The sequence below is a fragment of the Chinchilla lanigera genome, unplaced genomic scaffold, assembly GCF_000276665.1.
Source record: "Chinchilla lanigera isolate Chin_1 unplaced genomic scaffold, ChiLan1.0 scaffold00066, whole genome shotgun sequence".
In the NCBI taxonomy this organism is placed as follows: Eukaryota; Metazoa; Chordata; class Mammalia; order Rodentia; family Chinchillidae; genus Chinchilla; species Chinchilla lanigera.
This window is the reverse complement of record NW_004955467.1, coordinates 6,331,051-6,353,111: the sequence shown is the minus strand read 5'-3', so window position 1 is coordinate 6,353,111 and position 22,061 is coordinate 6,331,051. Positions and strand designations below refer to the sequence as shown.

The window sequence follows — 22,061 nt, the reverse complement described above, 5'->3', positions numbered from 1 at the left end:
AGAGAGAGAGAGAGAGAGAGAGAGAGAGAGAGAGAGAGAGAGAGAGAGAGAGAGAAAGAGAGAAGAGAAGATATACAGTGCACACTTTGGCACTTTTCTTTACTTTGTCTCTGGACACTGGGCAGTAATCACAGGTATGAATCTCTTCTATTTCCCATCCCTCAGAAGGGGAGATTCTACAAACACCACAAGCCTTCGCTGAAGTGCCACACATTCCAGGAACAGTACCCAGAACTGACTCTACATGGGCAACTATGGCATATCCTGCTTTGGGGGACCCCACAGTCTAGCTGACCAGAGGGCAGAACAGCATCCTGGGGAGCAAGGTGGGACATGAGCTAATGGACAAAGGGACACAGGTTACCTTCAGCACTGTCTTTTGGAAAGGAGTTGGGGGTGGGCAGAGCGAGGCTGAGTAACTCTTGACAGAAGCCTGACATGACACCTGCGCACAGACCCTCCCACCACACAGGCACCAGCATGAGGTGAACCAGACATCCCCTTCCTGTTCGCCCGGCCACACGCAGGTGAAATGTGGGCAGTCTCCATGGAAACTTCCTCCTGTCCTCGCTACCAGCCACACAGGATGATGGAGGGGAAGATCCAGGAGATGAGGAAGAGGGAAGAGTGGATGTCCTTTCCTGCAACCCCAGTTCCCAGTGCCCTAAAAAGCTGGGTGAGGAGTGCTGAATCATATAGGAGAGTGAGGCTTTAAGTGGACAGACCAAGGTTTAATAACAGAAAATGCCTAAAAGTCTACAAACTTGGACCCACATCTCATGAAGAATTGAGGGACTTTCTGCAGAGAGCAGTTGGTAGTAAAAAGATGGAGGGTGTGGCTCCTGACACAACCGGGTATGCGCCTCATCTATGAAAATACCCCATGAGGTAGGTGCTGTTAATACTCACTGATGAGCCGATAAAATGCAGAGGTCAAATAACTTGTCCAAGGTCATCCAACTTGAACCTTGACTCCAGAAACGACACCCCTAAAATCCCCCAGGCTTTCTGCCCACTCAGGGACCTCATGAACTTTCTTGTTTCCCCCACGGAGACCAGGTGCTATCCAAGGTGCTGGCGAGAGGCCCAGATGCCATTTAGAGTGACAGCCAGGCCCTCCCGTGTAGATCCAGGGGAAGGATCTGGATTATTACTGTGAATTAAGAGAAACCATATGCATCTAGATGAATTACTAACGCTTCTGCACGGCCGTGGCCAGCACGCTGGTCTGACTCTGCTTGGCACCTGAGAGCCGGCAGTCTGTGTGACCACCTAGGGCTGGAAATGCCTTTGAGCAGGGACCGCCTCTTCGCTGATTTTATATATTCCCCACTCTGTCTCAGGTACACGGCACAGTGCTGGCAGATATTAAACATTTAGTAGCTGTTTATTGAATGAAATTAAAGAGGAAATGGATTCTTAATTATCTTCAAAAATCTCATTTTCCAAAGTCCAATTAATTTCAAAGAGACTCAGCGATTTCTACAGCAGCAAGGCACTAATAATGACGTTATTAATAATCGTCGTTACGGTGCCCTGAGTAGCACGCATCCGGATGTTGGAAAAGTACCTTACATCGGCTCTCACATATATATATATATGCAGAGAGAAATTCCAGGTCTCGCCGGTCTCTGGTAGCCTTTCCAGATGGAAGACCCCAGTGAGTAGGCTCCAAGAGTCCCAGAGGTGAAGCGGAATCCGTATAATTTCTCAGGAGTTACCACTAGGTGGCAGTGTAACACCATGGTCGGCTCTACCTCGCCGTGGGACCCTGAGTGACTTGGGCCAACTCTGGGGGTGCTGGCACGATGGCCGGGGGCGACTTGGTGGCCAAGAAGGGCAAAATTTGGACCCATGCACCAAGCCCTGTAGTTGAGGTTGAGGCCTTTATAGTGTGCGCCGTAGCAGGTCCTTTTGATAGGCCCCTCACTAAATCAGAGTGCATTTTCAATATCTGAAAAATTTTCCAGTTTAAATGCAGTTTCACAAGGCATAATTCAATCTCAGCTCTCACCAACACACCCTCTGTCTTCACACCTTGTATTCTGGACTAGGTTTGGGTGAGGGGACATGAAGGCCATTAATCCCAGTTCTCACATTCGTAAAGGACATGTTCAGGCATTTAGTGTTGCTTGGGTATAAAGCTGTACATAGGATAGTTTTATTCTCTCCATCGTGAAAAAAGTTCACTTGTTTCATGAAAAATACTTACACAGTACCACTACGCTGTGCTTTCTTTCAGCATATCTTCATTTTTAATAGATCAGTATCCTCCAGAATTGAAAACATGCAGGGTTTCTCTTTCAGTGCTGGAAAAACTTCTTGGTACTGGTCAACTAAAACACTCATATTTTCAACAAAGTGTCTGCCTGGCCATACTCTCTCTCATCTCATGGTTTTTGTGCATGCAAATGTTGAGTTTTGCCACTGTTTTCTCTCCGTCTCCAGCTGACCAATGCCTGGTTGTTCCTCTGATCTCAGTATCACCTCCTTTGCAAACCAAGGTCTAAAACTCCTAATGCACCTAGCTGTAATGCTTAGTGTATCATGCTGTCTTTGGTTTTCCTTCTGTGTGTTCTCCAAACCAAGGATTCACAGCCTAGGGTATATTGCTTTTTGCATTGTCCAGTATGCCCTTAAATTTTTGTATGATTTATTTACTGCCATAATATATTGGACAGAAGTAATCAAGAGACCTCAGTGGCCTCCCCTAATGAATGAATATTACTTGGGCATCTAAAGTGAGTTCGGGCTTAGGCTGAGTTTCTGTTGATCTTAGATGGCCTTGTTTAACATCTCTGGGGTAAGCTGGTACCTAGAAGATCATGGTTCGCTTTTTCTGGGCTTTATTCTTTGTGTTCATTTTCTACCTGCCGGACTAATGGGTCAGTCCAGCCTGTGTTCGTAGTGACGGTAGGCAGAAATGATCAAGTGCCAATGGACAAGTCTGTTTCATGGGCTTCATTCTCACTGACATTCCACTGACCAAAGCTAGGTACATGGATAAGCTCAAAGCCAAATCTCCCTACTCACAGGAGAAAGGTGTGACCCAGGTACATGGTCAAGGACATGGTACAGGAGAGAGCTATGCTTTGCTCTTTGACCACTGTTTCTCTGTGCCACATAGTGTCCGCTAGGATGCTGTGTATTTACCAGAAAGATTATCTAAATCTTTCGCCAATGTCTCAACTGTACTCATATTCACAAAAGTTCAAGAGCTCTGGCCTTGATCCATCCGTGAGTTCAGGTTCTGTGCCTTCTCTATTTGCGTATCGTCACAGACTAGGATAAAAGATCATGAACATGGCTGGTGCTGAATACATATGTGTTTAATGAATGAATGCCTCCTGAATGCAAGTCTTTTAGTAGGTTTTGGGAACAGGAAAGTGAACCAAAGACCCTCACTGTGAAGCAGTCTTTACTTTAAGTGCTTCCTCCAAGCTATTGCTCAGGGACTGTGGTGAGGAGACGGGGGGGGGGGTGTCCTACAGCCTCAAATAAAGTTTGCACCTTGGGGGATGAACATCAAAAAAGCACAAACTTTATAGGAGACACAATAGAGGTAGCAATTCCACTTCTGTGGCTCCAAGTGTGGGTTATCCTGCAGAAAGTATGCACTGCACAAATAAACAGATATGCAGGCTTAAAAATGCAAGCAGAGACCTCCTAGTTATTGGTGTCACAAAGTGAATAATGAATTCTCTTAGCAGCTAGTTCCAGAATCCTTCCTTGAGGAGGAAATTGCTTCTGTCCAAGGGAATATTTTGATAAGATGCTCAGGGCAGAAGGTGAGACCCCAAAGGCACAGGTGCCCAGTGAAATGAATTTTGTTTTCTCCTCGGAAGAGGGTGGAGTGAGAAAGGAGATAACACATGGAAGAAAGAGCAAGACACCTACACAGAAAGGACAATAGGACACCACTGTGAGAAAACTTGGAAGCCATCCCAGGCCCCTGGAAAATGCTAACAGGGAGCTTCCAGAGGATTTCTGGGAGATGTTCTGTGGGACCCTCCCTTGCAACCCCAGAGTTCACGACTCACAAATGCATCTCACATTTTCCTTGCTTTTGCTTTATTATTTCTTCTGGTTATGGCTTCATGGTAAATGAGAAAAAGACTGAGATGTTCATCAGAGCTGTGTGGTCAGAGCAGACTTAGTAGTGTGATCCTGCTAATGAAATTTGTAAATGCAAGTTCCCGGTATCTGAGGAACCTGGCAAAGGCTCTGGGTATTCAGTGACTGTGGAACCTGAGCGTGTCAGAGGATCCATACCTGACACCTGCTCTACTGTACCCTCTCACTGGGGGATGTTGAGTTGGGCTCTTCCATTATGTCTCTGTTTCTTCACCTCTGAGCTGAGTGTGATAGTGGTACGTCCTTCACAAGGAGGTTGGGGGTGTCCTACAAGTCAGTAGATACAAGGCACAAAAAAGTACCTGGGACATACGGTGTGCTTGTCAGCCCTCAATGTTTTAGATGTCATTGTTATTACTCATAGTTGACACCTGAGCAGTATTGGCCAGGTGGACTGGAAGTAACACTAGATTAGGAATGAAAATCCAAGGTCTTGTCTCCTCCTTCAAGCTCAGGAAGTCTCCTCCTGTAACCTTGAAGAAGTCACTTTGCCCTTTAAGGCTTTCGGCTTTCCCTTCCTCTATCAACGGAAGGAATTGAGAAGAATTTCTTCAGTGGTTGTTCTTCCTCTCAGTATGCAGGAGGCAACTCCTGGCCCCAGCAAGCCTGCTTTGACATTGGAGGAAGTAGCCTGAGTTGTAGTTCATAGTCCACCCCTAAATCCATTTTCCCCACTCAGCATAACACTGAAGTGAGACTGACTTGGTGTGTTTGTTTACACCCCTTGGGAAGTTATTTCCCTTTTCACTTAATTACCCAATACCCAGACATTGCTGTGCAAAATTTGCCTCAAATACATTTTGTAAAGTCATCCAGGCTCGCTCATTTGGTGCTTTGATTAAAATGTGCAATCTTCCCCAGGCTTCAGCACCTCTTTAAATAATTGCACCTCCAGTGACAAAGTAAACAGCCCATGCTAGGGCCCAGAGAACAAGATGAATGCAGGGCACATCCAGCAGGTATTGTATATCCCAGCCCCCAGGAAAACATGCAACCTCTGGGTTAAGTGCTAGACCAATGCTGGCTTTAGGTTGCTTCTTTTCCACAATTTTGTTCGGAGGGAGCATGACCCAGAAGCACTGCAGAATCCCTTTTGCCCACCCTTCCACAGCTCCTTGTCTGCTTGACTTGGCCTGAACCCTGGAAAAAAGCTGGCCAAGGGTTGGTTTTTCACTGAGAGCCTGGCTCATCCCTTGGCAGCATCGAAAGTGGAAGTCTCCCTTAACTGCTCCACAGTCGACTTGCAAGGGCATCGTTCTCAGGGGCTGTGGGGTCTCGAGAGGTTGGCAACTTTGATTCAGGTCCACCTTTCTCACTAATGAGTGATGTTGACCTTGATCATTTCACTTTATCTTTCTTTGATTCCCTCCCCCACTCTCTGCTTCTTGTATACAAGTGAGTTTGACATTGCAGACTACAGGGGATCAAATGCACCTGTAACATTTTCTTGCACCATGACCAGAAGGAGGAGGTTTAAGGTCTCTGAGACTCATTTTCTCACCTGGAAAAGAGGGTTAGTGTTGATAATGAAAATTAAATCATTTGAAGTAATATGTTTAGAGCATAGCACACAGTACCAGGCATAGACATGGTGTTTTGGGGCAAATAGTGTGGGGGTCTGGAATGAGCAAGGCTTGGGGTCAGGTTTGGGTTTGAATCTTGGTTTTATCAATGTTTAGCTATGACCTCAGGCAAATTACTTACCTTGTGTGAATTTCTGTTTCCTGATCTGAACAGAAGAATAATAAATACCCTTTTTTGTTGTCTATTTTTTTATTAGTACATGCTTACAGTACATAATGACTACATTTATCATGGGGAGTTTGTATATGTACATAGCACATTGTAATTCGTATTTGTCCCCTTCTCCTCCCATCCCTACCTGCTGTCTCACAAGATGTGATGAAGGAGAGATTAAATATGATGATCTATGTAACACACACATCAACTTGTCTGGCTTAGAGTAAGAACTCCTAAATGCTTATGCACCTGGGCAATAATAGTGACCTATAGTTTAATAAGCCAATTTTGAGATCCAGAATGGGAAGTTCAGTCCAAGATTTGTCCTTAACACCATGGTCCAAGAAAAAGCTGAATAATACTGATTGGTAAGGATGTTTTTGGAAAGTTCTTTTCCCCAAGATCTCAACTCCAAGGTATCAGAATTGGGAATCTTAACCACTAGGCCGACATAGATTTGTCTTGAATTTTCCTTCTTGTTTTACAGGGCATGGCAGGGATCCTGAGGAACCAGAGTGTGAGAAAACGAGACCATCTGTCATCTTCCTAATTTGCTAGCTGTGCATCCATTTCAAGTTCCATCGTTCTTTTTATCCGCCCATCTTTTTATCCATCCATCCAACAAAATAAAGCTGTCACGCTGTGCTGTGCTGCAGAAAGTCCATTTAAGATCTGTTTTGGTGGAGACACACGCAGAAAGGCTGAAAGGATTTGGTTTAAGAGGAGAAGGAGGTGAAAGTTTGGAGACAATTTTGCAAAGAAGGGCAGAGAAATGAGATAGGAGCTGAAGGGGTGTGGAAGGTCGGCTTGTCTTCTGTATCTGATGGTAAAAATCAAGAAGAAAGGAAAAATTTGATGGTGACTGATCAATGACCATGATATTAAAAATTGGGACCCAGGGTTCAAGCAGAGGCTCTGGCCTTAGAGAGGAGACCGTCAGTTTACCCTGGATTGGGTGGGAAGGCAAAGCATATGGATGGAACAAATGCCCTGAATTGGTAAATGTGTAGGTGAAAGACCATGGATTTTATTCTGATGGCTTCTATTTTCATAGCTGAAAGTGAGCAAGGGGAAAGAGTAAAAGCTATGAAATATGTTTAGCTCCTTTGGATTCTCTCTGAAGTAGATCATGCAGAAAAGTGGATGAATGAATGGCTTAGAAGATGTAGCAGGACTGGAAAATATCACATGGACCCACCTGAAGTAGATCATCGCGCATTTGAAGCCATCCAGTCAATATGCTTGCACAGTTTTTTCCCACCAAGTTCAGTAGCTTTGATAGAAATTCAAAATAGTGGCATTTAACAAAGTTTTTGTTTTTTGTCAGCACAAAGGGCTGGAAAATATGCTGGGAGGTAAGGTCAGTGATACATATTTGAATGTAAGGAGGGGTGTGTAAAGACAGTGGTATGGTGGAGTTAAGGGTAAGCAAAAACATGGTGTAATGGTGGATTTGGGTTATAAAAGAATCAGTAGTTTTTGGAACTGGAAAACTGAAGATGAGAGACAGTAGTTGGAAAGTAGAACCCTTATCATCGAGACAATGGAGGGGTGAAAAAGTACTCATAGGAACAGGTCTAGGATATGGGTATGGGATGGAAGGGTTGAGTTTAGATGGATAGAAACATCTTTGAAAAAGTGCAGGGCTCTGCTGGGGTTTCTCTATGGCAAATGAAGGCATTCAGAATCCTAAGCAAGGGTAATTGGATCCAGGTGCTAGGGACTTGTGATGAAGGAAATGATCTGGGGCTCTGTGGATGACTAGAATGGAGAAGGAGTAGCTCGTTCCATCTGGCAGCATGACCACTGAAGCCAGGAGTGCTGGGGGCAGCGGTGTGGAGGAGCCATAACAGTCCAGGAAGACTCTAGACCTTACTTTACCCTAGTGGCAAAGGCAGTATGGGAATTAACAGAGCAGCCTCCTCTTGAAAGGAAGGACTTGTGTTCGAGACATTTGTAGGAGTTGGTTCTAGACTCAAGGAGCTATGGAGCCCTCTTAGCACTTCCTGTTGTTGCACAGGTTTCTGCTTCTTGGAGTTGTCCTCTCACTGACTGCAGACCCTTCTGTGTACAGGAGTCTCATGCAGAGGATTTGGAGGCCAACTGTCCTGACTCCTGTGCTCATGACCCACTGTGAATTAACTCTACGAACTTGTGCTAATTGGTTGACTTTTCTGAACTTCAGTTTGTTCGTCAGAAAATGGGCTGGTAGGGGTTGAGTGTAGCTTAGTGACAGAGTGTGCCTGAGGCCCCCAGAAGCAGCAAAAGAAAAAAAAAAAGGCTGTTAATGCTTGATTATGTAGCTGTTGAAAAGTGAAAGGGAATCAGTACAGACACTGTGATTGGAACAGGCCTAGAATATCACTGTGTATATAAATGTTTGCTATAAATACCACTATTTTAAAATTAATATTCTATTCTTTATAGGCTTTCTATTGTGATACAACAGAAACACGAAGGAAATGTTTCCAATTGCAATTGAAGATGAACAGATTTGGGTAGTAGTGAACCGCAGTTCCCGAGGACCTGGTGTGAAGGTTTGGGAAGTTGGGTATAGTCAGATTAAGGGCTACACAGAGGTTTCAAGGATGACGGAGCGGTGAGGGTGAGCTTAAGAAGTGTTGTTTACAGCAGAACAAGGTTGGGTGATGAGCAGCATTGCCTGGACAGTGCTAAGCTCCGGGGTCCCCTCTTTATTTCTACTGATGGACATTATCAGTGTGGTTCACTGGCGTACCCCGAAATTGACACAAGAAAAGCCATTCATTTTTATGGAATGAGCAAAAGATGTTTCTGGGATGAACACACTTTGGGGAGATTTCCCATTCATCTGGCCTCCTCTGACACCTCGCACTACCCTTCTGGAAGCCCACTTGATCTCTTGGTCAGAGTTCCTGTGAGGTGCACCAGACATCTAGGCATACCTCTGTCCTTGCTGTTGTTTTGTTTGTAAACAGCTGTATCTGTAGCTCCTTTCATCCAGAGAGCTGACAAAAGGTGTTATATAATGTTCCCAAAGCTGACTCTTATTTCCTGAGCAGATGCTAGGATGGCAGTGACAATCCACAACATTACAATCAAGAACATCAGCACTTGTTGAGCATTGTAATGTGATTACAGGACAGACCGTTCCTTTTTTCCTCTGGCTGAATATTCAAGACACCATCCAATGTGGTGCCCTCATGCTGCCATTACTTGTGGCTGCGCCTCCTGGTCTGCTTGGGGCTGTCTGCTCTTTGGCAGGAGGGTGCTGCACTACTATCTGGTGTGCTCACTGAAGACTTGTGTGCTAAAGTCTGCCACAAATGGTAGCAGAGGGACCACAGATCATGTAGAAAACCACCACAGGCATAGGCTGTTAAGCTCACATATTACTTTCCAAATCAGGACATTTAATGCAGAGTTCCAGATTAATTCTTTTTTGAAAATCAGAAAACCCAGCCACAGTGATTACGGCATCCTATTTGATTGATCATCATTGGCTGATGTTGTGTCTTGGCACTCCACACAGACAGAATCCTTGCTGTGATTCCCTGTAGATCCTGGGGGCATGCTCCTTGGGACCTGTTATGGTTTGGGGTTTATTTGCAAGGGGAAACAGTAACATAATACAGGACACATACTTTATATGATTATTTATAATAGTCACCAAAGAATGATATACAAAAGAGTGCAGGAAATCTGTCCACAGACTATAGATCAAGAATCCAGTTGAGGGCCCGGATACCACAGAAATGTCCTGCATGAGTCCAGCTGAAGACCTAGGGCCCATAACAATGCCTCCCACAAATCCAACTGGAGGCCCAGAGCCCATAACAATATCTCTTGCAGACCTGTTTCACCGATCTGCGCTGGAAAGGCCCAAAGGACAGTGGTGGAATCTAGGGAGTCTGTGCCACTGGGATGAAGGTCCTGTGCTAGCAGGCTGACGGATCTATGGTGGAGCCAGGAAGTGATGCTCAGAAGAACCAGAGCTTCCCTGAAAGGTACCATAGCCATCCTCAGCAACAGCGAGGTCCGGAGCTCCTCTGATGATCAAGATGGCTGAGTTCCCATCAAGGAAGCCAATGAAGCAAGCTTCTCTAGGAGACTGGCAGTGCACCATCTTCCCCTCCGGAGCCAGGAAGTGATGCTCAAAGTGAAGACCAGAGCTCCCCCAAAATGAACCAAGGCCATTCTCAGTGCCTTCGAGGTCCTGAGCTCCTCAGAGGATGAAAACAGCCAAGTTCATCTGGAGAGCCAGCATGACAAGCTCCTCCAAAACAACCAACAACTCTTTACAGCTTCCACCAGCTCCAACATCCTTTCTCTGCTCCCAACACCCTCTTTAGTTCCCAAAATCTTTATTTCTTCTTCTCCAGGTCTGCCTCCTCTGCTGGCAACAGTCCCCAGGTGGGCCTCCCACACCCGGCACCATGCTTACTCAGTTCAGCTGGGAGTTATAAATTGACCGCCAGTTGTCTATCTACCACAGGACCCAATCTTTTTCTTTCTGTTTTTATTTTTATTAATACATGTTTGCACTACACAATGGTCACTTCCCTCCCAGGGAGTCGTTAGGTGTATGCATGTGTCTTAATTCACTTTCCCCCTTCCCCTCCTCTTCCTGCACCCTCCCTCCTCCTCTTGGTCTCCCTCCCTCCTCCCCTCTTGGTCTCCCTCCCATCAGCAAAAGCTCTATCTCCATGCCATATATAAGCTTGTGTGTCTGATTTATTTCAACTTAACTCAATGGCCCCAAGGTTCATCTTTTTCTACAAATGACTCAAGTTTATTCTTTGGGGCAGAGTAGTACTCCATTGTGTATGAATACCATATTTTCTTTATCCATTGGTCTGCTGATGAAATATAGGCTGCTTCTAATATTTATCTTTTCATGAGTTGTGCTGCTACAAACATGGGTATGCATGGTTATATGAAATCTTTAACACTTTTGGGTTTATGTTATGAATCTGCTTCCCACGGGCCCCAAAATTTGTAACTTGAACCACGCAACTGAGATAAAAGAATATGGGAGAGAGCGTGTATAGTAATCTGTGAATAATTAATAACTACACAAATATGGATGTGCTGAACAGCATCCAAACTTTTTCTGGCTATTTGTGAGAGTAAACAAGTTACACAACCCCTTTGAAAAAGAAAAGGAAAAAAAAGATCTAAACAGATCTAACAAACTGATACATTCTGCTCTTCTTGGAAATTTAAACTGAAATCAGCAGCATGGGAAATTCTTGCTTAAATTCCTACCTTACTTTTGAGAACACCACAATTATCAAAGTAAAAATTGCCTGATTCTTCCCCAGGAGAGTAGAGAGTTTCACAGTTCCCTTTATTGTTTTGTGCTGTAGCAGCACCAATTATCACCTGCTGAAGCTCTTAATGGTGTGTGTGTGTGTGTGTGTGTGTGTGTGGTCACCCAAAGCTTTTGGTGGTGAAGTATTGCAGATTTTGTTTTTGTTTTGCCACCACAGTGTAAAATGCTTGACAGTCACATGTTGGAGTATATATTTTTCTCAAGACCAATTCAAGCTGTGACCTTGATCCAGTTGTTTAACCTCTCTGAGCCTCAGTGTTCACCTCTATAAATCTGACAGTCATGGTTTTATATCACAATGTTCTTGCAGGGATGGAATCAGAAACTCTCCGTGGAAGTGCCTGGCACAAAGCCTCCCATTGAGAAAGTGAGCCTTTCTGTTCAGAGCATTCATAAGGAAAGACCCTGAGCAGAGGAAGTCCCCAAGGGAAGCCCATGCAGTCAGCGCCCAAGGGCCAGACTGAACGGGGTGTCAGAGATGGGGAGGCTGTTGCTCTGCCTTCTGGAACCTGCACCACCAGACCCTCCAGAGAGGGTGGCTTCTCATCTGATGATTGGAGTTAACTGCTCTGGGAGATTTCTCCCAGAACTAAGCTTATAACACTGATCCTCAAGCAGTAATTTCCCCTGGGAAACAAGTGCAGAACATTTTTCTGACCACAATCGTCTGACTGATATCTATTTGCTTGGGGCCATTTCCCTTAGAGAGGTGGGATGATTAGCCTGGATTTTCTGAAGTAGTCCATATGAAAGCTTGTCCTTCCTCATAAGCTGTTAACCCTGATGAGGTAACAACACTTCCATAGAACCTTCCATTTGCCAGGTACTCTGGGGATATGGCGGTGGTCAAAGCTTCTTCCTACAAGCATTTGGCAGTGCAGTGGAAGAGATGGATAAGTATTCACACAGTCGAACAGGGTGGTAAGTGCTACTATGACTAGGGAAGGTTTGGGATGATGTGGGGGTTCCCTGGAGGGCAACCAAAGCATTTGGGGAAAACTGGGTGTCATGGTTACTTTTCTCTTGTTGCTGGGACAAAATACCCAACACCCAAAGTTAAGGAGGGAAAGATTTATTTAGCCCACAGTTTGTGGAGGGTTTAGTCCATAATCAGCAGACTTCAAAGCAGGGTAGCATGGCAGAGGGCAATAGATCATGGCAGGAGACAGCAAAAGCAACAAGAGCCAAAAGGGGAGAGGACAAGCCTCTTTTCCTCCTTTATATTGTAAGCAGGCTACCCTGCGAGGGCAGGTGTAGCACTCACTGCATCTCTGCGAGCTCCTCTTGCACAGGCTGAGGATGTTTACAAACTGAAGACCCTGGCCCCCTGCTGAGTTACATAGTAAGACTTCTAAACTTGTCAGGTTGACACAGTGCATCAACCATTACACTGGAGATACTTTCTGGAGGAGTGCTATGGTTTGTTTATGTTTCCCTCAAATCCACATTTTGAAATCATAATTGTCAGGGTTTTAAGAGGTGGGACCTTTAGGGGAGGATTAGGTGAGGAGAGTGGAACCCTCATAAATGGGATAAGTATCCTTATAAAAAGACCACATAGTAGGAATAAAAGAGACCTTTCTTTCTACTATGTGAGGACACAAGTTCTTGAGCCAGTAAGGGGTCCCTCATCAGGCCAGCACTGTAATCCTGGATTTCTTGGTTTTCCAAACTGTGAGAAATAGTTCTGTTATTTCTGAGCTATTCACTGCATGTTATTTTATTAAAACATCTCAGACTGAATAAGAAAAATGCCAAGTGCAAGCTGAAAGATAAATAGGGGTAGCTGGACTAATAAATATAGGGTGGGTGATTCAGGCACAGGTAACAGTCTGTACAAGCCTGGAGATGTAACTTAGCAGCAGAGTGCTTGCCTTGTGTGAAGGAGGCTCTGGGTTTAATTGCCAGCATTACCAAAAAAAGCAATAATAACAACACCCCCCAAATGAAACAAACAAACAAACAAAATCCCCGATCCTGTACAATGGCTTAGGGCACGAGAAGGTGACATGTTTAGAGATTTTCCAATGTTCAGCATGGCTAGAGAGCTATTGGGAACCCTCAAGGGGCTGGTCAGAGAAACAGGGTCCCATCCTCAAGAGCTTTGCTGCTCATACTAAGGAGATTGGATTTGACCTATGAATTGGTCCTAGAATTTTGGTGTGCAGTCTATATCTCTGAAAAACAGTTGTACATTTATCTATCCTCAATGTTGGTCGATGTTGCCTAGTCAGACCTTGCTGTGCTCTTAGTACAGAAAGATGTCCTAGACGCATGCATTTTACATCATTGGGGAAAGTCCTTTTTCCACCTGTTGCATGACCAGAACAATGCTTCTCAATTTTTTTTTGGAAAACTGGTATTTGTAGATGCAGCATGAAATTACTCTGTTGTTTCTGCTGTTACCACTGATGTACCTATATCCTGTCATGGAGTTTTCAGGGGTTTAAAATACGGTAAGTGTCCATTTCATAGGCCTCAGTGTTGAGTTTGCAAAATAAAGAGAAATTCTCTTTAATTTTCATAATGGAATTTGATTTTGTTCTCTAGCTCTATGGCACTGAACTGATAGTGGAAATGTAATTATTTTGAGAAAATTCAAGCAAATAAAAGTTTTATCTTTTTTCTTTTTTTCCCAGTCACTTCACAATTTTCCCCTTTCCTCTTCTCTTTATGACTGCACCTAATTTCCAGGAGGTTTTGGCATGGAAAAGTCATTAAGAGTGGCACCTGGTTCTTGGCCACCTTCTCTTCTGCATTAGAGAGCTCATTTCCATTGAGCTCACCCATCACTGCCTGCCACTGCTGGTCTCCTTCGGGATGCCCACTGCCTCATCTTTTTTCTACCTCCACTAGGTGACCAGGGGATGTTAGGGATCATCAGCCATAAAGACCGAATGGAAAACATTCAGCCTCTTACCTTACTAGGGAGCCTAAGAAATCAAGTCCATTTCCATGGACCTTTCAAGCCAATTTCTCTCTCAGTGAAGCTCCATAGTGGAATAGAGTTGGAGTACTCTAAGATCCTGTTTACTTTCCAAGGCTCTGATCAGCAGGAAAGCTTTGGTTTCTTCTGCTCTTGGATATATGGTTCTTCCATACCATGAACCTCACTCCAAAGGAACAGGACACAGAGATTCCTTTCAGGGCCACTCGTAGTTTCTTTCTTCTTTTATCTTTGGGGATTTTAATGTAGTGTAAGTATTAGTAAAAGCTGGCTTTAACTGACCATGAATTCATTTCACCAACTTTTGTTTTGAAAGAAGCTTTATGTCCTGACTCTTTCTGAGTTCTGCTTTGGAACTCCAATTGTCCTTTCAAAGTTTTCCCTGCCATGGGTTCAAATGTTTGTTTTGAGAAAAGATACATAGATTTATTTATCTTTTCTTTCTTGGTGCTTCATTAGTTTTCCCCAAGGGGAACTGGAATAGAATGATCTTACCATTGGGCAATGGAAGATAGGCATAAAGGAGTAATTGGGCAAAACTGTCATGGATTAACTCTGTAAAAGAGTATCTTTTCACTAAAGAAGTGGGAACTGTGCATATAAACAGGAGACACAAGCGAATCTTCATATGTACTGTAGCTGGGAGAGGACAAACTGAGTGCTGTGCAAAGTTTAGAATGCTCGGTAGAAAGGACCGGTTTCTTCTGTGCTTAAAAGGCACGTCAGAATAAAGGCAAGCAGCAGAAATATCCTCTATAAAAGAATCCACGCTATTCTCTCTGTCTCTTTGTCTTTCTCTTTCCAAATCTTTTAAAACATATGTATTTTGGAGAATGTTGCATACTCTACCCTTCTAATACAAAAAGATGATGATCTCACTTCTGTCTAGGGAATCCACCACAAACTCACACCAAAGCTCACCATCAGCTTCCTGACTGTTTCCTCTAGTTGGTGCTCAGAGCTGGGAGGTTTCTAGCTTTAGACAGGAACACAATCTGGACCCATAGTCTGGGGAAAGAATCTTCTTATTACACTGTGTTTGCAGTGGGTTTCAGAAATGTCTTCTGAACTCGTTCCCCAAGGTTAGGCATTAGAATTATCTGCTTATTTGTTGGCTCACTTCTTTTGATGGTAAATAATAGAGTTGGGTGTAGACTAGAGAGAGCAGAGAATCATCTAAAACACAAAAGATCTTGGATTGGCCTTAGAAACTGAGCTCATGATAAGTCCTCAGCTCAAAGGTTAACTGCTATAGTTTGGGTCTTGAATGTCCCTAAGTTCCATGATTCTGGGGCCTAGTCCCCAGTTTGGCACCCTTGAGTGGTGATGCAAACTTTTATAAGCAAGTCCTAGAGGGAGGGGAGGTCTTAGATCATTGGGGAATGCCTGATTTTGTTTGCTTGAGACCCAAGGCCATGTTATATGAGCTTGACCTCTAGAAGTAGCTAGAATCAGTCACGCAAGGTCTTCATGCCTACATGGCAGATCCCACCATTAGAAACCTTGGACACCAGGGTGCATGTGAGCTCCACTGTCTGATAATATTTTGTATTTGTGGTCATACATAATTTCCGGGAGAGTGAAGTTCCATCTAAGCCATTCCACTAAGAGACCAACTAGAAGCTCATATTTGGTTTGTCCTGGACTCTGCCCATCAGCATTTCAGGTTCTTTGACTGGAATTTGATCCACTGGTTTTCCTGGGTATCCAGCTGGAAGATACTAGGTTATGGGACTTCTTGCCTTTCATATTTGTCAGAGCTAATTCTTTGTAATAAAGCATACTCCTGTTTATCCTACTCATTGTGCTTCACTGAAGAACCATGATGAATATAAAACTTTATACCCGAATATTTTCTCAGAAATAATTGGCATCCACTCTGCAGGCTGTCAGACCTCTTTTTTGCCTTGACCTTCCTGGGCTAGATTTAATCCCCTTTCCTCCAAAGGCACACTCAGCCGTGTCCTCTTCCCCCATAGCGCCTTGTCCCCTGTGCACAGCTGTGCCTCTCTTCCATCCCCGATGCTGTGTCAATCCAACTTATTGTTTTCTCTTTCCCTGTCCTGGGCCTATTGGACAATGCAAGAGGAAAATCACATTACAAGGCTGAATTGGTACTGTTACTAACCGATTTATGAGACTCTCAGCCTCAGCTGAGCCACCAGGACTGCTCAGTCATCTTTTAATACTTCTAGTTGACCTTCCCTTGCTTTCCCCACACCAGATGCCCCTAACCTATGCTTGCTCTCCCCAACCGACCATCACCCTCTCATTCCTAGCATATGTCAAACCAAGGCTCTACAGAGAAGTGAGAGAATGCTGGAGGTGTATTCCCCATGTGTGCCCCTTCTCACTGTGCACTTCTAAATCTGCCTGCTTTTTTCCTTGTCTGTGCTTCCTTCATGATTATGTCTGAAAAAGTTATTACTCATCTCCAAGTTAGCCTTTCCAGCATTACTGCTGACTCTGCTTACTGTTTTTTTCTTTAGGAAAACTTTCATTCCTTCCCTCACATTCTCCCCACTCAGTTTTTCCCTCATATACAATGGTGTTTGCATTTCCTCAGTCACATGCAGGCTCACCTTGTTTTATTGGGCATCAGTTTATTGCACTCTGCACGTATCATGTTATTTACAAATTGAAGATTTGTGGTCAATGCCTGAAGCAAGTTTCTTGGGATCATTATTTTTTTCCTGAAAGCTAACATGATTCTTCACATTGTTTTAGCAATGAAGTATTTTAAATTGAGGTATCTACATTATTTTAAAGGTATAATGCTACCAAGAACTTAATAGACTGCAGTATAGTGTCAACATAATTTATACAAGCACTGGGAAACCAAGAGGTGTGTGACTCATTTTATTGTGATATTCACTTTACTGCAGTGGCCCAGAACCAAACCTGTAGTATCTCTGAGGTTTACCTTTTCTTTTCTTTTTACTTTGCTTCCCTTTCAAGATCTGCCTTATATATCTCTCTTTGTCACTTCCAAACACTTTATGCCTGCTCTTGACCAGTGGTCCTTGACCCTTACTGTCAAGTAGAATGGTATGCTACAGCTTTCAAAAATCTCCATGCTTATCCCTTATCCCAAAACAACCGAATCAGAATCTGGGATTGGGACCCAGGCATTGCTATTTTGAAAAGCTTCCCAGGAGATTCTAGGTAGTGACCATTGCCGAGAATCTCTATTCTTTCCTTACCTCCCATTCAAATCCAAATGTACAACCATCCAACTTCTTGCTTCCATGCACTGAGATTGAATTTCCTATGATCACAAAAGCTGCCATTCTCCAGTAATATTATAACCTTCAAGCCTTTACCTACTCAATATTGTGGACCATGTGACTCTTAAGGAACATTTTGCATGTGAACTTCTGTGGTTCTTTTCTACTGTCTTCACACTTAAACTTTTCCTCCATTACCTCCTTTGGCTTTATTTCCTTTGCTTGTCCTTCCAAGTCTCTACCCTTCCCCATTTTATACCACTCTCAATATCTCCAGCAATAATATCCATTCCCATCTTTTTCTTCTGTTACATTCTCTTTTCCTTTTCTTTCACTGTGCTTAGCATGTATGCTAATCAGCTTTCTCTGGTACACAATACCCAACACCCACAACTTAAAGGCGATAATTAATTTGGCTCACGGTTTCAGGGGCTTCAGTGTATGGGTTAGCTGGTTCCAAGGCAGAAACATCATGGATGACGGGTGGGGTGGGGCAAAGATTCTTAGGTCATAGTGGCTAGGAAGCAGACCTGGGAAACAGTACCAGAGAGGAAGGGTTCAGGGACCAGACACAGACCCCAAAGTCACACCTCTTCGATCAACTCGGATAGATCCAGATGGGTGCTTCACTAATCCCTCAGATGACCCCCCAAACCAAATCAAGATGACAATTATCTTTAACAGTTACAACATCTCTCTCGTTCCTACTTCATAGGCCAAACTACAACAACTTGGAAGCATCACTGATATGGCGTCCTCTTTCATACTTTCATCTAGATGGCTGATAGTGCTTGTTAATCAACCTCGGTCCTGTTTCAAAACCTCTGCTAGGTCCCAATATGCAACAAGAAAAATATCAAACCCTTCAGCCTGCAAGGAATCACGCTTCACATTTCAGTGCCAGTCTGCCTTTGGGGCCCATTTCCGGCCACCCTTCCTCCCTCAGTTCCTCCAGATGGGAGCACACTGGCCACAGAACATCTTTTTACTTCTCCATGCTCTGTACATGTTCTCCCTTGGGCTCCCTTTCTGCCCTTCTCTCTACCTAGTGACCTTCCACTCACCTTCAAGGCCCAAGTAAAACGTCAGCTCTCTCTGACATTCATTATTCATTTATATCCTTGTACAGCTTAATAACAAACTAATCACTCACCAAGGTCTCCGATCATCACTGATTTATTTTCCGTTCTCCCACTTCATGGTCAATTTCTTGAGAGCAAAGGCCACTACTTGCCCGTCATTTTCTCTGTGGGTCTCAACATAGGTCCCAGAACAGTACAGGAGCCAGTAGGAACGTGCAGAGTGAAACCAATAATGGTAATGTGTGAGTGGTCCAGCTAGAAAGGGAGAGCAGGACATAAGGACCAAGAGGACTTTATGTAGAGAGAGAAATCTGGCAAGCATGTCATCTGGCATGAGTACTAGAGTTATTAAAAATATTCCTCGGTCCTGGTGTCAGGAATAGACTGCTGAGCTGGATAGAGCCATATCAGACGTAATATGTCATGTATTATGACTTTATTTCTGTGTGCTGGGAAGGAGCAGAATTGGATTAGTTTTCTGCCCCAGGAAATAGCCATAGAGTAAGCAGTAATGAGATCAACATTCACTGCTGAAATTCTCTGCAACCCCCCAGGGTAGAGAACAGTGGGAAGAAGTCCCTCATAGAGAAGGTGTGTGAGACTCACTTTGTACCCAAAGATGAGTCTTTGGGAAATCAGGTGGCTGCTCTGGGAGCTTCTAGGGTACAAAACTGCCAGGTGGTGCACAGCTCTCAGGCTGGATCACTTTCTCCCATGCCTTTCTGAGCCAGTTATGCTAAATGAGATCCTCTCCTTGTATTAAAGGGCATTAGCCATCTTTTCCTGAGGATACAGAGCTTTGGAAAGCTTTTTTCTTTAGCCTCTTGAATTCTTTTATTCACTGGTATTTTTGTGTCCTAGATCCTTTATTCATATCACTATTACAACTACATTAAACCTGATAATGTAGCAGGTCCTTGGCATTGAGGACTTAAAATTTTATGAGTTTTACTTCATATATCCCATCCCAAAGTCCTTGATGTGTAATTACTTTTCTTCTCCTAATGAATTTGTGTGAATTTCTTCGTGATGGGGAGAGGAGTTAGTTAGCAAGTTAGTGAGCTGGGTCACCTGCCCAGTCTTTGAACTTTATTATTATTTTTATTCATTTGTTCAACAATATTTTTGAGTACCTACTGTGCATCAACCCCTATTATAGCTCTCCAGGGTGGAGGTACAATGATAAATTAAAAGGTGCTCTGTTCCTGTGGATTGTGCAGTCTTTTCTGGCAAGAGCCTGAAGGAGTAGAAACAAAGAAGTACTTTAATTTCACATAGTGGTATTTTCCATGAAGAAAATGAAACTCAGTGATGTGAGGGAAAGGGGGAGGGAGATATTAGAAGGGGGGGGACCCTGTCGCAGAAGCGTTATTCACAATAACCACAAGGTAGAAACATCAAAGTGTCCATCTACAGTGGAATGAATAAACAACATGCAACATATCCAGGAGCTCAATACAATTCAGCCAGAAAGTGGAACTTCTGATGCGTGCTACGGCATATGAGCCTTTCAACATGAACCAAGGTGAAAGAAGCTAAAGGAAAAGGACAAATAGGGTTAACAGTTTGCTTACATGAAATACCTAGAAAAAGTAATCTATAGCAATAGAAAGTGGGAGAGACATTAGCAAGTGCTGGGGTGAGTGAATGGAAAGTTATTTAATGGACAAAGAGTTTTATTTGGGATAATTAAAAAGTTTCTGGAAAGATTGTGGTGAGGGATGTTCAACACTGTTAATACACTGCAGGAGATTGAATTGTCCACTTAAAAAGGAGCAAATGGTGAATTTTGTTATATAGATTTCACAAAATTAAAAAATTGAGAAGGAAGACTTGGAATGACAAGAAAGCACAGGGCAGAGGGAGCTGAGGGAAGGGACATTCCTACCAGAGAAAACAGCTGGTGCCAAGAGCACAGCGAAGGAAGGACCTTATGTTATTTTGTAGTTTTCTATTGTTCTGTGCACCAAAACTCTCATGAAATGATAAAACTATGTTTCTTTGTTTTAGAAAAAAGGCTTCAGGAAGGAAGTCAGCTGTCAGAGGTGGTAGCGGGAGTGACGGCGTCTGAAAGCAATGGTGAGTTTGAGGGTTTTAGAAGACCTTTCAATTCCGTGGTCAGAAAGACGGAGGGTCTTCTGCACTCACTGGTTTGCTGGTCTGACCCTCTCACCAAACTTGCAGAATCTTGACACCATCCAAGACTGTCTTGTGTTAGGGTCTCCTGAATCTTATGTATTTGTGGAACACTGAGGCTGACAGAATTAAAGACAGTGGAAAAGGAATCCAACTCTACATCCACCATTAACTACTTGCTTGCTTATGAATAGAGGGCTCAATTGAACTTGGCCTCAATTTCTTCCTGCATAAAATGTAGGTTTGGATGAGATTAAGTATCATAAATATAAGGTTTCTTATTCTCTCTCACACGCCTAGCAGCAGGACCAGACGGTGACATGTGGGCGCCCTGGACCTAATTGGCTTTCATCCAAATCAATATTCTTTACAAATTTGTTCAATATTTACTTAGCTGGAGGGGAAGAATAGGTGGACAGAAAATGATATTTTATTAATAAACCGTGTATTTGCTAAATTTTCTTCAACAGAGTAAAACAGAATCATAGAAAAATTTCTCTAAAATATTCCCTTCTGTGTATGTTCTTATTCTTTCTTCTGGGTTTTTCCATCTGTCACACAAGAAAACTACATGTGAGCTTGGGAAATGAACTACCATAAAAAACTGTACAGTCGTCTTTCCTTGTCTGAGTGGGATTTGTTGCAAGACCCGTGGATACTTGCAACTGAGGATAAGCTCCATAGGCCCCATGCACATTTATATACATACGTAGCTATGTCACAACATAATTTATAAACTATTCATAGTAAAAGATTAATAACAATAACTTATAAAATAGATGAATTATACAATATTCTGTAATAAAAGTAATGTGCATATTTTTTTTCAGTTGGCCATGGGTGCCAGTTGCATATAAAGCTTAGTTAAGTTGGAAAAAGAGATGATTCATGTCCTAGGAGGGATGGCATGAGTTCTCATTCCAATACTCAGAAGAAGATTTAAAACTTATATATTGTTTATTTCTGGAATTTTCCATGAATAGTTCTGGACTTCAGTTAACTGTAGGTAATCAAAACTGTCAGGGAAAAACCACAAAGCAGTGTGTGGAGGGGTGACTACTACATTATGCCTGTCTAATTACATGGCAAATAGTAAATCACATACAAAATATATCTAGGTTTTATTTTACCTAAGAAGCAGCATTTTATGTACTTTGTTCTTGTCTTCTCATTTTTGATGTTATGGATATTCTTCTGTGGGTAAGCATTGGCACTTTAGGTTACTTTTTTGGCTCTCAAGTTAGGACTAACTTGGACTACAAATTTGAGAACAAACTTGAGAACACTGGAGATAGAAAAGGAGGATAAAAACCTTGGTTGCATTACCATTACGCAAAGAGATTTATTAATCCATGTTTTAGTTTCTTTTTTCTCATTGCTGAGACAAAGTACCTGACACCTACAAGTTAAGTGAAGAAAGGTTCATTTAGCTCACAGTTTGTAGAGGTTTCAGTCCATAGATGGCTGGTTCCAAGGCATGG

At 43.2% G+C, this 22,061-nt stretch overlaps 1 long non-coding RNA gene across 1 annotated transcript in view; it reads left to right on the top strand.

Moving 5' to 3' along the window:
- LOC106150173 overlaps window positions 1–6,529 on the top strand; it is a 91,585-nt gene extending 85,056 nt beyond the window's left edge. The window contains exon 2 of the long non-coding RNA XR_001236829.1: window positions 6,362–6,529. This is a non-coding gene — a long non-coding RNA (uncharacterized LOC106150173). The remainder of the gene's footprint in view (window positions 1–6,361) is intronic.
- Window positions 6,530–22,061: the final 15,532 nt, after the last annotated feature.